At 40.2% G+C, this 18,131-nt stretch overlaps 1 protein-coding gene across 1 annotated transcript in view; it reads right to left on the reverse strand.

Moving 5' to 3' along the window:
* Positions 1-18,131, reverse strand: part of SYNJ1 (synaptojanin 1) — a 79,968-nt gene that overhangs the window by 56,159 nt on the left and 5,678 nt on the right. The gene's annotated exons all lie outside the window — the stretch shown is intronic.

The raw sequence follows: 18,131 nt of genomic DNA on the forward strand, positions 1-18,131 counted from the left end.
AGGTTTCAAAATCCAACAGATATTTTAACATAAATGAACTACATAAAATATTTTCTCAAACTATAAATTAACTGTTCTTCCCAAAGACTTAAACAAATTATTCCAACACCATCTACTAACTAATCCATCCTCTCCCCACTGATCTGAAACACTACTTTTAATAATACACTTATGTATTTGGGGCTGTTTTTGGGTTTTCTTCTCTGTCCCAATGATCTATTTGCCTACCCTTAATGCCCGTACACCACCGTTTTATGATAGCCCCTGTAGGATAAGACTCAAATCCTTAACAAGGAATCTTTCAGAATCTGGCCCCAACGTACTTTCTGCTTCATTTTTCATTACTCCAATCTCCCTTTCACCCCAGTCGTATGCCCTAATCCCCCTTTTTTTTTTTCCTGCGCCTTCTGCTTGGAAGGCCTCTGCCCCACCTTTGCCTCTTGGCAAATTCCATCAACCTTATAAAAACACAGCCACAAGGTCACTTTCCTGGAAGCCCTTCTTGACTTCTCCAGGCACACTCTTTCACAGAGCTCCCTCTTCATGCTGCCAAAACATGTGATATAAACTTATCACTTGTCTTTCACACCAGCTAGTGTGCTCCTTGAAGGCCAGGGGGGAAAAAGAAAGGTTGAGTAGACTCCGACTCATGGGGACCCCATGTGTGACAGAGTGGAACTGTGCTCCAAAGAGTTTTCAGTGACTGACTTTTTGAAGGTAGATCACCAGGCCTTTCTTCCAAGGCGCCTCTGGGTGGACTTAAACCATCAAGCTTTTGGTTAGCAGCCCAGAGCATTAACTGTGTGTACCACCCAGGGACTCTGGAAGGCAAGAACTCTGTCTTATTCTTTTCTTTTATCCCTGACACTTAGAACAGTGCTTGGCACACAAGACAAAACCTTTAAACAATGAAAGCTAATAACAACACTTTACACTTTACTGCAGGAATGAGGAAATCTTTAGACTGCCTTTGACTTATTTCTTCATAAAGTTAATGTTATCTTGTTAATAATTTCCTTATGGCACAGTGTTAACAACTGTTCTACCGGAAGAAAAAAAAATCCCTGAAACTTTAAAGAAAAAATCTTCCTGGTACTTAGCAAATACACTCCTAAAAAACTGGCAAAGAACCAAAGAAATATAAGCACAGTTAATATTTCAAAGGACAATAAAAAATAACGACATTCTAAAGTCTGCAGTCCAGAAGGGTATGATCCTCTTTTTCATTCCTTCCTTTCCCTCCCAGGTGTCTTTCCCTCTCTGCTGCCATCCTTTTCCCACAACCCCCAGCTCACCTCTTGGCCGACTGGCTCACACTGTATTTACCTCTCCTCTCTCCCCTTCTTTCCCTAATTCAGCACAACAGAGAATTACAGTACATTTTGGAAATACTGGTGTTCTAAAGGAGCCCTGGTGGCGCAGCGGTTAAAGCACTAGACTGCTAACTGAAAGGCTGGTGGTCTGAACCCACCAGCTACTCCGTGGGAGAAAGATGTGGCAGTCTGCTTCTTTAAGGATTTAAAGCCTTGGAAACCCTATGGGGCAGTTCTACTCTGTCTTTACAGGGCCGACAGGAGTCGGAATCAACTCGACAGCAATGGGTTTGGTTTGGTGTTCCACGTTAGAAAGTCATGTAAGCAGATCCTCACGGCCTCCCCAGTTCCTGCCAATTTTTACTGCCAACAAAAGGGCTTTCTTCCCAGCCTACTGCTCTAACTAATACTCCTTGGTACCCGGGTGGCAAAAACGGCTAAGTGACCAACCACCACCTGAAAGGCTGGCAGTCTGAAACCAGGCAGAGGCACCCCGAAAGACAGGCCTGGCGCTCTGCTTCTGAAAGGTCACAGCCTTGAAAATATTACAGTGTGGTTCTACTCTGTACACACGGGGTCGCCACGAGTCGGAACTGACTTGGCAGCAACGAACGACAACATCAGCACTGTGCATGAGAGATCCTTTCCTTTACCTCGAAGCTCTCCTCCACCGTTGCACAGACCGTCTCACTTTCCCTGCCCACTTCACCTCTTTTTAGACCATCTGCTCTTAAGTCCTCCTCCTACGGTTATCTCACTTCTGCCTTCGGATGAGTTGTGCTCTGCTAGTTGGCAGCACAGGCTAAGACAAATGACCCAATCGCTCAATCAGTTGACACTGTCACAATTCTCTAGTCTGTTCATTGTTATTAAGTGTGGGCCTTATGTTCAGCATACCACCCAGTATGGAGTTAGGGAGGGGGGAAGGTTTCATCAGGCCATTAAAGTTATGGGAATTTGTATTTCATTCTGCATTCCTAGAGTTTCTATTATAACACTATGTATTTATAGAAAGTTACTCCTAATATTCAATGACAAGTAATACCAGTATCAAAAATGAAAACATAAATTTTAATCTTTTATAAAGTAAACCAGGATTGCGTTCTCCTAAATACTATCCTGAAGCCCAGTGGCACAGCGGTTAAGAGCTCGGCTGCTAACTAAAAGGCCAGGAGTTTGAATCCACCAGCTGCTCCTTGGAAACTCTATGGAGTAGTTCTACTCTGTCTATAGGGTCACTATGAGTCGGGATTGACTCGACGGCAACAGGTTTCGTTTTTTTTGTTGTTATATACTGGCCTGCGGGAGGTTAAAAGTACACATGTACTCAAAAACAAATGTTAGAGACAGGCTTGTTATATCCCTGATGACAGAAGGCATGGACTCCAGGGCAAATATTATTCTAGAGTTTTACAGGTTACATGCTATATGCATTTACAATACCATCACTAATACAGTAATATAGAAATTACTAAATTTATCCGTTTCAGAGGCATCATTGTTTGAGCTCACATATTGGCAACTAGTAAGAGTTTAAAAGAAAATATATTTTCAGTACTAGGTTGTCAGCTTCTCTTAGAAAAAGAAAGTTGTTTTATAACTTAAATTACCATGCAGCAAAATGTTCCCTCTTCTGATAATGCATAATACTTACCTTCCATTAATTGTACTCCAGATGTATGAACAACCTACCGTATCTCTCAGGCCCAATGAAGGGCCGTCTATGAGCATGTCACTCAACTCAAACACACTAACAAATGTATCATATTCTGAGATACAGGAAAACGGGATACACACATACACTTTAAACTAAAGTACATATTCTCAGATAAAAGTAAGCTAAAGGAAAGAAAAGTAATTCAAAGACTAGACGAGATGTCATTTTCCCTGCCTGTGCTTTAGATGAAAGTTTACAGATCAAATTAGTTCCTTATTAAACAATCAATACACAAATTATTTTGTGACACTTGTTGCCAACCCCACTACATGTCAACACTCTCCCCTTCTCAACCTCATTTTCTCTACCTCCATTCGTCCAGCTTTCCTGTCTCTTCCTGCCTTCTCGTCTTTCCTTTTGGGCTGGTGCGCCCATGAGTCTCATATATGTGGTGGAACTCTGTGTGTTACTGTTTGTTTTACAGGCCTGTCTAATCTTTGGCTAAACGGTGAACTTCAGGAGTGACTTCAGGAGTGAGTTAAAAGGGTGACGGGGTGGGGGGGGGTGCAGGAATTTTTTGATTTCCTTTTAAAGTATCAAAAGAAATTTTAGAATGATCTTTAAAATAGTGAATAGTATTTCAGCTGAGGCACCTGCACCTTTTTTCTGTGATGATTACGACAGTAACTAACAGGGGACAAGGTGTTTTTCATGCATTATTCAGTTTTCACAACAGCTTTAAGAGGAAATTACTACAATTGCCATTTGACATATGAGGAAATAGGCTTAGAGAGGTTACTAGTTTGTTATCACCTTGCCTAAGGCTAGACAGCAGAGTTAGGAACGTAGCTGCCTGAGAAAAAGGGCTTGTCTAGTTCACTGACTCATCCCTCGCAGCCTGGTTCAACGCCTGGCATTCAGTAGGAGTTCAACAACTGTATCTTCAATGAATTATTGCATTAAACTTAAGAGCCATATGTACTTTTATCTCCAGATACTTCCAATTTCGTAAGAGAAAAGAAAACAGAGTACTTTCTTCCCAAATATCTTCTTATCTCGAGAACTGTAGATATTTTCCTATACTTCCATATATGCTTCAAAGGTCTGGGGTAGACAGAATGGAGGGGGACCCAGGGAGGGCGTCTGAATCCAGGCAGAGTAAGGAAGATGGCCCTGAGCATGGTACTGAAGGGGCACGGTACCGAAGGGGCACGGTACCAGAGAGGCATGGTACCGAAGGGGCACCGTACTGAAGGAGCATGGTACTGAAGCCATGTGGGCGGGGGGGGGGAGCATCCACTTGGGGAAAGAGGCAGCCTGGCATGAAGTATTAAAGTCTGCGTGGGGTGAAGATGGTGGCATCCATTGGGGATGTTGGGGGAGGCCTAGCATGGTATGCTGGAGCTCAGAAGCGGTGAAGAGCATCAGCACAGGAGGCAGCCCAGGGCAGGGCACTGGAGCCCGACTGAGTAGGGTGAGGAGGGCAGGTATGTGATGGAGAGGCTGCAGTGGACAGGACCGTGGTTACACGTTGGGGAGTGATGGAGGATAACGGAAACCAGGTATCTCACTGACAGAGAAGGGCATTACAAATACGGAAAGAGGGAATGCAAGAATGAACGCTGCAGTGTTCACTGGAATGGAGTTATCAGTGCAAACTCACAGTTTTCAATATATGTGTATATGTAGATATACAAATATAGATATAAGTGTGTGTGTATAATTATATATGATTATTTGCTCAGTATACACACTGAATGAGCACAGTGAAAGGATTCAACCCTGACGCACACCTTTCCTGATTTTAAACCACGCAGTATGCCCTTGTTCTGTTCCAACGACTGCCTCTTGGTCTAGGTACAGGTTCTGCATGAGCCCAATTAAGTGTTCTGGGTCAGTAAAAAAGAGGAAGACCCTCAAGGAAATGGAATGACACAGTGGCTGCAACAATGGGCTCAAGCACAGCAACGACTGTGAAGATGGCGCAGGACTGGGCAGTGTTTCGTTCTGTTGTACACAGGGTCACTGTGAGTCCGAATCGACTTGATGGCACCTAATGACAACAATTATATATACATATATACACATATTTACATATACTGCCTGCCTCTGTCATTGAGAGGATCTGGAATCAGCAACACTCCAACAGCAATGAGCATAGCCAGCACCCAGATCTTGGTTTCTATATAACCTTTCCACTAAAAGGAACTAGGACTCCTTGTGAAAATGGCTGATTCCAGGACGGAGGCAGGGAAGGACAAGGGGAGCCTGGAACCTATTCTTGTGCCAAAAAATAAGGAAGCATTCAAACAATAACGGAAACTGTCACAAAAACAGAGAAGCCAGCTTGAAGAGGCTTCTAATGACAAAATCTGGGACACTCTGAGCATCAAAATAAGTAACAAGAATAATGGATAAGCTTATAATTTGAAAGTATGATGAGGAATGGGATATTTACATAGTCTCAAAGTATCTCCCCTCAAAACACTTACTAGTTATAAAACAAGAAAAAGTCCTCCAAGCTACTTGGTAGACACCGCTGTAACCAAGTAATCACAGTTACCGCCAACACTAATCGGCCAAGTCAAAATCGTGTGCCACCTGAAAAGAACACAGCATCACTTCTGTGATACTCCTGCCAAAGACGTATAAACTGAAGCTAAGAATCCGGAACCATCAGACAAACCCAAATTGAGGGACATTCTACAAAATTGACTGGCCTTCATCTTTAAAAATTTTTAAATCATAAAAGTCAAAAACTGAGGAATTTTTCCCACTGTAAGGAAACTAAAGAGACATAACAACTCAATAGCAAAATGTGCGATTCTAAACTGGATCCTTTTGTGGTAAAAGATATTACTGGGACAACTGGTGAAACGTGAATGGAGCCTGAGGATTAGATAACAGTAATGCACCAACGTTCTACGTTGATGGTTATACTGCAGCTATGGAGGAGAACGTCTTTCCAGAAAATACATAATAAAGTATCTGAGGGTGATGGAGCATCTTGTCAGCAATGTACTCTCAAATAGCTCAGAAAGAAAAATGTTCTTTGTACTGAACTTCAACTTTTCTGTCTGCTTGAAATTGTTTCAAAATTAAAACTTCCAAAAATGTAACCACCAAAAATGAATCTGAAAAATACATGTACATCTTCTTAAGTGGCTTTTATCTCTAAACGGCACTAATAAGAAAAACTCTTTAAAATACTATGGCCGCCTCTTCCCAGTTTTTTTTTAATGGGGGTAAAAAAAAGATTTCCTTATTTTATGAAACTCCAATGATTAAGCGCTCAGCTGGCTAACCGAAAGGTTGGCAGTTTGAACCTATCCAGTGGCTCCGTGGGAGAAAGACCTGGCGCTCTGCTCCCATAAAGATTACAGCCTAGAAAACCCTATGGGGCAGTTCTACATGGGATCACTGTGTGTCAAAATCGACTCAATGGCACCCAACAACATTTTATAAAATATAGAAAAATACATAAGAGGGATGAACCTAATTAAATTACTGTGCCATTTCTTTGGTAATTTAATTCTAGAAAATAATTTGAGAATCTCCTACTATAAAGAAATCATTTAAAATAAGAACGCCTATACTACATTAGGCGCCCTAGTGGTGGAACAGTTAAGCGCTCAGCTACTAAATGAAAGATTGGCGGTCGAACCCACCCATAAGCTCCAAGGGAGAAAGACCTGGTGATCTGCTCCCGTAAAGATTACAGCCTAAAAAACTCTATAGGGCAGTTCCATTCTGTCACATGGGGTCGCTATGAGTCAAGATTGACTCAACGGCACCCAACAACAACAACATACCACATTATTTATGATAATGTATATATAACCTTTAGATAAAACAGTGTTTGTAAATAACTTTACTCAGCTCATCCCTATCTTTTTCCCTTAACACTTTGGCCTGCATCCCATGCTTCAACCAACATAAGTACTCTGTGACCCCTTCTCCACGCACTACATTCTTTTCCCTGTTCCTATGTTCACAGAGTTCTTTCAATCTGGAATACCCTGTAATCATCTTTGTATTTCCAAATATTACACATCCTTCAATACCTAACTAAAATGCCCCGCCTTCCTCGAGGCTTCCCTGCTCACTCTGGCTGGGAGTAAATCCCTTTCTTCTGTCTCAGACATAGACACTTACACACAAACAGCAATAGAAACTAGGTCTCAGCTTACCCCAACACAGTACCAACTTAATACACAGGCTTTGAACAATGCAGCTGTTGAGCATTCATCTAACAGATAAAAACAAATCGAGAAGTTGCAGCACAAAAGGGAATGTTTTGCTAATATTAAAACAGTACATAAAAAGGTAAACATTTTTTTTCCTCTACGGTTGAAATTATTTGAATGTCCTATTGCTGAAGTTTAAATTAACAAGTCTTAGAATGATGTCTGGCATTTTTCAAATGTGTATGTCTTGTGGCAGGGAGTGAGAGTGGGAAATGGGGGAGAGGGGGATAGGTAATGTTAACTAATTGCTAACCAGTGTTTAAACTAGCTGAGTTTATTAAATGGCAGGGTCTGTGCAGGGCCCAGAGGAAACAAGCTGAAGTAATGAGTAGAAGGGAAAGTTCCCAGGGACGTGGTGACGTGGAAGTTCCAGTCACTTTCCTGCTAGTGCGGTCTTTCAAGTATCCACTGCGCTTTCAATGAGGGAAATAAACTGCCTTTTGTGATGAGATTTGTATTATTTTTCTCTTCTGATCATGGTGGCATTTTCAAACAAACAAGATGCTAGGAAAAACAAACCTTTCTTGTTACAAGTTACTGTCTTCTGGCCACTAGTAGGTATGAGTGCCCAAGAAGACCACTGTTTTGAGAGTGATTCTGAGCCCATCAAGATCTTCAGCCATTCAGCTCAGGGAAGAGGCCTGCCCTTCTCTGGTTCACACGTTGAGGGAGTCACGTAAGCAAAGTGGAACTTCTGAAGAATACCTCAGGGATAAAATAGAGCCTAACTCCCTCAATAGTTTGTTTTAAGCTTGTTTAACAGCTTCTTCCTGTGCCACTCTCAATACTATCTGTCATTCATACCTTAAATCTTTCCTTAGTCTTCAACGTGCACATGCATTTCCTGAGAACACAGAGCTATCTGCAGGCTACCTTTTTAAACATACCCTCACATCATTAGAACTGATCATCTGAAGCCCATCTGATTCTACTCCTAGTGAATATGTGCGTATGGAGAAGGCCATATGTGACTGTGACCTTAAATATATAGTAGAATTTAAAATGAAATAAAATATGTGTCATTAACATTTATTCTCACAAAAATATTTATGAGGCAATCAGGCAAAATTTAAATGCTGGCTGGATATTTGGTATTAAAGAACTAGAAATTTTCAGATGTGATGACATTGTACCTACGCTGGGAAAAAGAAGTCTTTATCTTTTAGAGATACATGCTGCAATATTTATGGATAGAATCAAATGACGTCTGGGATTTACTCCAAAGTAAACAGGGAGTGGAAGGTGGTAGGTAGGGATACAGGTAAACAAGTGTCCATGAGTTGGTCATGGTTGAGGCTGGGTGACAGATCTATGGAAGTCAATTCTTCTATTTTGATATATGTTTGATATGTCACAAAAGAAAATGTTAAAAAAAAGTTACTCTGACAACATTCTTTGGCATACTGGGTAAGTTCAGGAAGGAGAGAAGACAAGGTAACTCTGTCCACTCAGTGAGATAGCCAGAAGGTACCAGAATTCTAAGTGATCACAGAGGTACTTCATATCAACTCACAGTGACCTTCTAGGACAAAGTAGAACTGCCCCTTAGGGTTTCCAAGGAGCAGCTGGTAAATTCAAACTGCTGACCTTTTGGTTAACAGCAAGCTCTTAATCACTGCACCACCAGGGCTCCACAGAGGTACGTAGTTTGTTCCAAATACCCTAGGCCAGGAGTGTATGAGTCAAGAGTGTAATGGGCATTTCGGATTCTGTAAATTTGAAAGGGGGCAATAAAGCCTACAACCCTTAAAACGACTTCATAGCCTCTTCTTCCCAAGGCTATCGAAAAGTCATCAAATAGTAAATATATAATTCAGTGAGAAAGTAGAAGATTTGGCTATTCCAGAACAAAGGCCCCAAGCAGGGTAAATACTGCTACACTCTGTCTTAAATGTTTTCCTTACATTCACCCTAAATAACTTAGCTTTGAGATCCTACACTGTTAAAACTGTTTGAAACTATCCTTGGAAAACAATAGGCTTGCTTTTGCTCATCATCGCAGAAGAGGTGGAGAAATATTTAAAACTGCATAAAGCCATGGGGTAGTAACTGCAACTTTATTCTGACAACTTTAACGCATTTGTTTTAGTTCTGTGAAATTTTTCAAAGATCTTTTAACCGAACAAATTCATGACTGAAGGTGGGCCTAACCTACAACTTCTCTTATTTAAGTTACAGAAAGGTAATGGAAATAGAAGCTGTAGAGATGCTCTCTTTACAGACTACAATGAACACTCAGAATATAAATGTATCAGTTGTTCTCTAGCAAACTGCAGTGTATCAATTGTTCTCTACCACGTTAATTGACACTGTTTTTTGCGTACTTTTTTGGCTTATTTTTATAGCACTGGCTGCATCAGCTGACGTAACTGTCATTATTCAGCACTGTAGGTACTACACTCTCATTTCGCAAATCAGAATTCAAGGCATATAATGAGACATTAAGATTGGATTACAGAAATTCAGTATGAAGACACGATCATATACCTATTTCTTGATTTTAACTCTAAAACAGAGGCTTATTAAACACAGAACAACTGTCAGATGATAATCATACCTGCACTGCTAACTCTACCATCTGAAGAGAAAAGAAACAAAATTAACTTATTACTCAAGGTCAACAGATAATTTAAAAGCCATTTGCATTTAATTTCAAAGGTATTTTGAAGCTTAAATTTCAATGAAAATTTCTCCAACTTCTGAAGAAGTACAATAATTCAAACTAAATAACAAAGCCACCCAGTGAAGGTCTGACCACCCAATATCAACATTCTGCTGTGGTTCGAACACTCCAGTTGGAAGGAGACTGTCCTTCCCCAGCTGACAGAGAAGACCAAGCTAACAAAGGTCAGTAGGAATGTGAAAACGAAACCACAAGCTCAAACGATCTTCCTAGAATCGTAATTTGCCTGTGGTTGCACACACCACTGTCTGTGGTCAGCTCATCTGCACACAGGTAGCACTTGGGCAGAGTGGCAGAGAACCTCCAGCGCAGAGGAGCCTGGAGATCATGTAGCCTAAACTACTCATTTTAGAAGAAAAAGACTAAAGGTTAAGTGATTCACACGAGATCATATCACTAGCTGGCAGTACAGCCTCTTTCCATTTCATCACACATACAGAGAAATAAAGAAGTTTCCTTATAAAACTAAGTAATATTCCAGCTGAAAGACATTATACTATCCAAATTATCATTCTATATAAACTCTACACTGCAATCCTGGCAACATTTCAGAATAAAAAGAACCCCTTATGCATGCATGCATCAAGTATTTCCTGAAGGCCTACCATGTACCAAGACCCTGGCCAGGTCCTAGGAATAAAATAATCAGTATCCTGATGGAGTTTACCATCTACTAAGAAGACAGGCATTAAATGCAAAATTACAAATTACAGCAAGTGCTATGTTAAAGTTCCAACCCACTGTAACAGGAGGACCTGATTTAGAATTGTTTATTGAGGGAGGAGGGTGCTTAGAACACACCTGACTGAGGAAGTGACTTAAGCTGAAACCTGAAGGATACACAGGAGTTAGCCAGATGAAGAGTGGAGGTACAAACGTTCCAGGCAACATGCATGTACCCTACGATGCAGCAATCCCAATGCTAAGAACGGACATGCGTACACAGTGTGCCAAAAGACATGTCCAAGGATGTTTACCAGTGTGACTTGTAATATCAGACATTGAAAATAAAGTAAATGAAAATAGGACAGATAAATGGTGGAATATTCTTGCAATGGAATACTACATAAAAATGAAAATGAATAAACTACCGCTACAACACAGATGAATCTCCCATATATAATGTTGAGTGAAAAAGATGGACACAAAAGAATACATACTGAATAATATTGTTTATATTAAGTTCCAAGCCCTGGTGACACAGTGGTTAAGAGCTCGGCTGCTAACCAAAAGGTTGGCAGGTCGAGTCCACCAGGTGCTCCTTGGAAACCCTATGGGACAGTTCTGCTCTGTCCTAGAGGGTTGCTGTGAGTTGGAATCAACTCAATGGCAACAGGTTTGTTTTGTTTTTGGTATGGTGCCAAAAGTCAGGAGAGTGATTACCTTTACAGATTGTGGCGGAGATAACTGGAAGTAGCATGAGCTATGTTCTGGAGTTCTAGGAATGATGTTCTACTTCTTAACCTGATGGTGCTAATGTGGGTATGTTCACTCTGTAATAATCCATCAAGCTGTATAATGTACACTACATGTGTGCCATAATTTAATAGGTTTATTTTGAAAAATAAATATTCAGAGCAGAACCAACAACATACGTTAGGACTCTGACAGAATCTGGTACCTTCAGATCTGAAAGCAGTCAGCATGGCTGGAACACAGGAAACCAAGGGGCACAGCAGCATGAGGGAAGACGGAAGCAGGGACTCGATCCTACTGAAGGTCATTTTAAAGAGTAAAGTTCAGAGGCCAACTTACTGAAGGGTATCAAGCAGGGGAAAATCTGTGCTTTTAAAGGATCGGCGAGGTAGAGAAGTGGAAGCAGGGAGACCAGTTAACAGGAGGCTATTGTAATGGCCCATGAGAAAAATGATGGTGGCTTGACTACAATACCAAACCAAAACCAAACCCATTGCCACTGAGTTGATTCCAACTCACAGTAACCCTAAAGGGCAGAGTTGAACTGCCCCATCGGGTTTCCAAGGCTGTAATCTTTTATGGGAGCAGGCTGCCACGTCTTTCTCCCGCGGAGCCGCTGGTGGGTAGGTTTGAACCACTGCCCTTTGGGTTAGCAGCTGAGAGTTTAACCACTATGCCACCAGGGGTCCTTATGACTAGGACAGAACGAGCCAAAATGGTGTGGATTTCATAGATTCCTGATGAAATTTGGAGGTTAACTCAACTTAGTAATGGCACAAAAGTATGAAGTGAGAAAGAAGGGGGTGTCAAGGATGAATCTTAAATTCTGGTTTAAATAACTGGGTGGAAGGAAAGCAATACACTAAAAAAAGAACAAAGGAAAAGCAGGTTTGGGAGTATTCACTGGTCAATGTGACTGTCACCCCAGTATCTATTCCAGCCCTCCCTTAGCCACCATTCAGTCTGAGGTACTGAACTAGACATTCATAGCGATTTCTACTTAAATCTTTTGCCAACCCAAACAGCACATGGTATCCCCATGGCCACAGGAACTGTTTCAAGAATGGACACAATATTCAATTTGACCCAGTGCAAGAAGTGGATTTTTATTTTGTGGGTTTGGTCTAGGAAGAAAGGCCTGGCAATTTACTTCCAAAAACCAGCTACTGAAAACCTGTGGATCACTAAGGTCCGATCAGCAACTAATCATGGGTTCTGTTGTGCACAGGGTTGCCATAAATCAGAGGCCGACTCAACAGCAGCCAGCAACAACAACCCATTATCTCAGTTTGAAAGATCTGGATCTCAATTGTGTCATCCAACATAATTGCTTATTCTACCAGTTCTGTACAAATCCTACACTGCTTTGCAACACTTACAAATCTGATACTTTCTACCCCATCATCCAAAAGAATGATGAAAATGCCAACAAGATAGGTCAAAGATGTGTCCCTGATGCTGACCAAGGACAGACAAGTAATGAGCAGTAATATACAACTTACTGTATTAAAAGATTCATCCTGTCTACATGTGGCACATGGTCCACAAGGATATTAAAGACTGTTTAATGTAAGACATTCAACAGACTATAGCAATCCTAAAGTCTACTAGTCAACAGAATGAAACACACTCATAATAAAAATCTATTGCTAAGAGCTAGTTTGGATAAGTAAACACATTTTATATTTTAAAACTTATTCTAAAGAACCATAGTCTCGTGGGACAACTAGGTCAGGTGGCATAACTTAGTTCATAAATATAATGTTCTACACCCTAGTTCGGTGACTAGTGTCTGAGGTCTTAAAAGCTTGTGAGTGGCTATCTAAGATACAACTATTGGTCTCTTCCCGTCTGGAGCAAAGCAGAGTGAAGGAAGCCAAAGACTCAAGGAAGAAACTAGCCCACAGGACTAATGGCCCACAAGAACCACAGCCTCTTCTAGTCTGAGACCAGAAGAACTAGAGGGTACCCAGCTACCACTCCCGACCGCTCTGACCAGGGACAAGACAGAAGGTCCCGGTTAGAATGGGAGAAAAATGTAGAACAAAACTCAAATTCATTAAAAAAAACAAAACAAAAAAAAACAAAACAAGACTCACTGGACTCCTAGAGACTAGAGGAACCCCCAAGACTATTACCCTGAGATACCCTTTTAACCTGAAACTGAAGCCACTCCTGGAGGTCACCTTTCAGCCAAATAATAGATTGGTCTATAAAATAAACAGTAACACCCATGAGAAATGTGCTCCTTTAAACAATAAACTATACAAGACCAAATGGTCAACATTTACACAAAAGCAAAGATGAGAAGGCAAGGAGGAACAAGGAAACTTGATGGATGGAAACGGGGCAGGCGAGGTGGAAATAGAGTGATGACACATTGCGGGGACTGTAACCAATGTCACAGAACAATTTGTGTGTGAATTACTGAATGGGAACCTAATTTGCTGTGTAAACTTTCACCTAAAACACAATAAAATATTCAAAATAAATAAATAAAGAAGCCTACAGAAATGGCAGAACAGTATATTTTAATAAGTATAGGCAGGCAGGGGCTGACAAGTTGATTCCGACTCATGCCAACCCTGTGTGTTTCAGAGTAGAACTGTGCTCCATAGGGTTTTCAATAGCTGTGACCTTTTGGAAGCAGATCACCAGGCCTTTCTTCCAAGGCAGCTCTGAGTGGATTCAAACTGCTGGCCTTTCAGTTAGCCAAGCAAAATGGTTAACGCCTGATCTAATAATTTATTAAGAAGCAACTTAGTTGCCTCAAAATCATTCAGGAATTTCAAGAGAATAAATTATTTCAACCTGAACTGAGAGAGTAATTAGTGTCCAACTGATGAAAAAGCCTTAATGCATCTCTCCAAATGCCAAAATTACTCCAAGTAATTTAACTGCTTCAGTAGCTATGAACCAGCAGAAATGCATCCAAGGTGCATGCATGTGCTTATCTTATATGACATTACACGGCAACGCCATTACATGTTTACTCCTGCAAAATCTATTTTTAGCTGGAAAAAGATAAAACACAAATTCTTATTCACAACCATTAAAAAACTGAAAGAACAAATTTAAACTGTCACCAGTAAATATATGATTTGTTAATTTTTAAAGCTTTATTATCGCCTTTTGGGACTCTAACAGCAAGGCTAACCAATTACACTAGTCTGTTCCACCCTTTATACTTCTTTCAAATTTACAATTTTAAACATAACTGAGTAGCAAAATTTCACTGATTCAGACTTTATCACCTCAGAATTTTTGAAAACACTGGCCTTTGATGTAAAAAAAAAAAAAATACTATTAAGATGCTACCCATTATAATTGGCTTATATTTTTTCAGCTTTTGAACACCTGAAAAGTCTTTACATCTTTGTTTTTAAAAGACATTTTCACTGGGGACAGAACTTAGGTTGACTGTCTTCTTTTCTTTCAGTACTTTAAAAATGTTGCTCTACTGTACACAATGGTTTGGCCTAGTTGTAAAGAGAATTCTACCATCATTTTTATCTTCATTCCTCGGTACACAATGCATCTTTTTTTCTTCCTCTCAGGATGCTTTTAAAATTTTCTGTGTCCCTAATTTTAAGCAACTGATTATGTGTTTGGCTATACTTTTCTTCGTTTCTTCTGCTTGGGATTCACTGGGGTCCACCAAATTTGGATATTTTTCGGGATTTGTTTTTCCAAATATTTTTTCTGTCCCCCCTCCCTCCTGGGATTCCAGTTACACGTGTATGTTGGGCCACCTGAAACTGCCCAGTAGCCCTCTGATGCTGTGTTTGTTTCATTTATTTATTTTAGTCTTTATTTCTCTCTGTATTTCAGTTCGGATATTTCTATTACTATGTCTTCAAGTTCATCGATCATTTCTTCTGCAATGTTTAACCTGCTGCTAAACTCCATCGGTGTAATTTTAATTGCAGACATTGTATTTTTCATTCCTAGAAGTCTGATTCATTAAGTCTTTCACATTTTTTCATGTTTCTTCTTAACATGCTCATTCTTTCCTCTACTTCTTGAACATATGGGGGATATTTCTAATAGTCCTTCTATGGCTTTATCTATTCATTTCAGCATCTGTTTCTACAGACGGACTTTTCTCCTCATTACGGGTTGTATTTTCCTGCTTCTCTGCATGCACAGTAATTTTTAATTGGATTCCTGACATTGTGAATTTTACAGGGTTGGGTTTCTTTCTTTTTTTGTATTCGCATAAATATTCTTAAATATTGTTCTGGGATGCAGTTATTTGGAATTTAAATTATTTGAAAACAGTTGGATCCCCTTGGGTCTTGCTTTTCAGTTTTGTTGGGCATGACTGGAGCAGCATTTCGTCTAGGGCTACTTTGCCCCTCCACTGAAGCAGTAGCCTTTGAGTATTCACCCCAGTTCTCCATGGTTTACAAGACTTCTCCACGGTAGTTACTGAAAACAGGAACTACTCACAGCCCCGGGTGAGCTCCAGGAATGCTGCTTCCTGCTCCTTTTTGGAGGTCCTTTCCCTGCCTTGGCTTTCCTGTATGTGGTTTCCTCACATACTTGCACTCATCAGTACTCAGCTGAAATCTCAGATGGAACCCTCTACAGATCTCTGGAGCTCCTGGTGTATCCCTCTGGTACGCAGCTCTGAGAATTCTAATGCCTGGGCCCTCCCAAATTGCCTACTCAGTCTTCTCAACTCAGGGAAACTGCCAGGCTTTGCCTGGGTTCATGCTCCTGCTGGAAACTCTCCAGGCGCCAAGCTGGAGCAACCTTAAAGCTCACCTCATTTGTTTCCCTTCTCTCAGGGACTACTGTCTCCTGCTGCCTAGTGTCCAATGTTTGAAAATCGTTTCATATTTTCTGTTCATTTTGTCGTAGTTGTTGTTTAAGATGGGAGGGTAAAGCCAGTTGCTATTACTCCATCATGGCCAGAAGCCAAAGTGGGGGATGAACTGTATTTTATAGAACAAGACAGAATATATGACAGATCTGGAATCATCTAATAGAAGTTGCAAAACAGGGTTTTACACTTTAGTGAGAGAAATTCTGCCTTTGCTTTTATTTCCTGATAACAAAGCTAAGTGGTAAAGAAATGAAAGCAATCAAAAACTACTGTTGTGTCCTTACATTTAGTAGGCTAATCTTGCTACTCAGCCCAGGAATGGAGAGGTTGTTTGTTTGTCTTGTTTTGTTTTAAAGAGCTGATATTTAAGTTTCTGTTTTAATTTCATTTCCATTAAATGTGAACATTTCAAAAATTTATAAAGAGCAAATGAATTTTTGCAACCTGAAAACAAAATGACATGTAACGAATTTAAATTTAATCATTTCTGTGCTGAAAAAGTCAACTATAAAAAGTCACTTTTTCCCTTCAACTTGGAATTTTTTTCTTAAAAAGAGAAAGGATACTGCAACCTATCTAAAGGGCAATCATGCTGACGGCATTTGCCGTTAGGAAAAAAAAAAAAACTATGCACCCTGCTTGTCACCACCACCTACTACACTGACTACACTTTGTCACCCAAAATTCTAGAACCTGATATTTAACTTGGCCCAGCAAAGAAGCTTTATGTTTGTAATGGCCTAACTGTAAATGAAACCATGTTTTCCCTCTAATATAATAATATAGCCCCAGTATAGAGGCAAAACACAGTAAGTTTAAAACTTCCTTTGTTAGAAAATGCTATCAATTTTACTCTGAACTCTGAAGTCTTCTACTGGCACTCATTTTCCCTCTTTATCTCTCATCGCACAAAACGCTGAACACTCTTTATACCACACTTTCAAACACAAAATACCATACTTTTATCAATCTTGTAACCTAGTTTAGGTTAGTCCTTTCCCCTGAGGCGATTCATTTACTAACCCTTTATTCTGCAACCATGAGTAAAACAGAGATTACTAAGAGGCGGCCTTTTCTTCACGGAGCCCAGCACCCAGACACAGAAGCCTGGACACAATTTCCATATAATAAAAAAGCGCCTTACTAAAAGTGCTATGGGAGCATTAGCACTTTGTTTAGTCCAAGAGTTTCAAGAGAACTAGTTATTAGCTCCATAGTAGACAATAACAGCATTAAAACTCTGGGAATCCGGCTATTCTGAATAAAATTTGCAGACCAAAAATTTACCTCAGGATCTAACATAGAAAGACCTTTATAAACTATGCTCAGAAATGATCACCCCAATCTAATTATATCAGAATCTCTGGGGGACTAGAGCCAAGGTACCAGCATTTTTTAAGTTCCCGGGTAATCATACTGTACAAAAAAAAAAAAAAAATGTTCCATGTGCACTGGAAAAGAACGTGTATTTTGCAGCTGTAGGGTAGAGTGTTCTACATATGTCTGTAAGCTCAAGTTGGCTGACTGTGCCCTTTAGGTCTTCTGTATCTTTGTTGAGTTTCTTTCTAGATGTTCTGTCCTTTACCGAGAGTGGTGTGTTGAATTCTCCTACTATTATTGTGGTACTGTCAATTTCTCTTTTCAGTGCTGTTAGAGTTTGTTTTATGTATTTGGGAGCCCTGTCATTGGGTCCATAGATGTTTATCCTGGTTATGTCTTCATGATGGATCATCCCCTTAATCATTATATAGTGTCCTTCTTTGTCTTTTATGGTGGATTTAGTTTTAAAGTCTGTTTTATCTGAGATTAGTACTGGCACTCCTGTTCTTTTTTGGCAGCTGTTTGCTTGATTTTTTTCCAATCTTTGATTTTTAATAAATTTACGTCTTTGTTTCTAAGGTGTGTCTCTTGTAGACAGCATATTGATGGATCCTGTTTTCTTATCCATTCTGTCACTCTCCATCTCTTTAAGGGTGCCTTTAGG

Source organism: Trichechus manatus, unplaced genomic scaffold (genome assembly GCF_000243295.1).
Source record: "Trichechus manatus latirostris isolate Lorelei unplaced genomic scaffold, TriManLat1.0 scaffold00177, whole genome shotgun sequence".
NCBI classification, from domain to species: domain Eukaryota; kingdom Metazoa; phylum Chordata; class Mammalia; order Sirenia; family Trichechidae; genus Trichechus; species Trichechus manatus.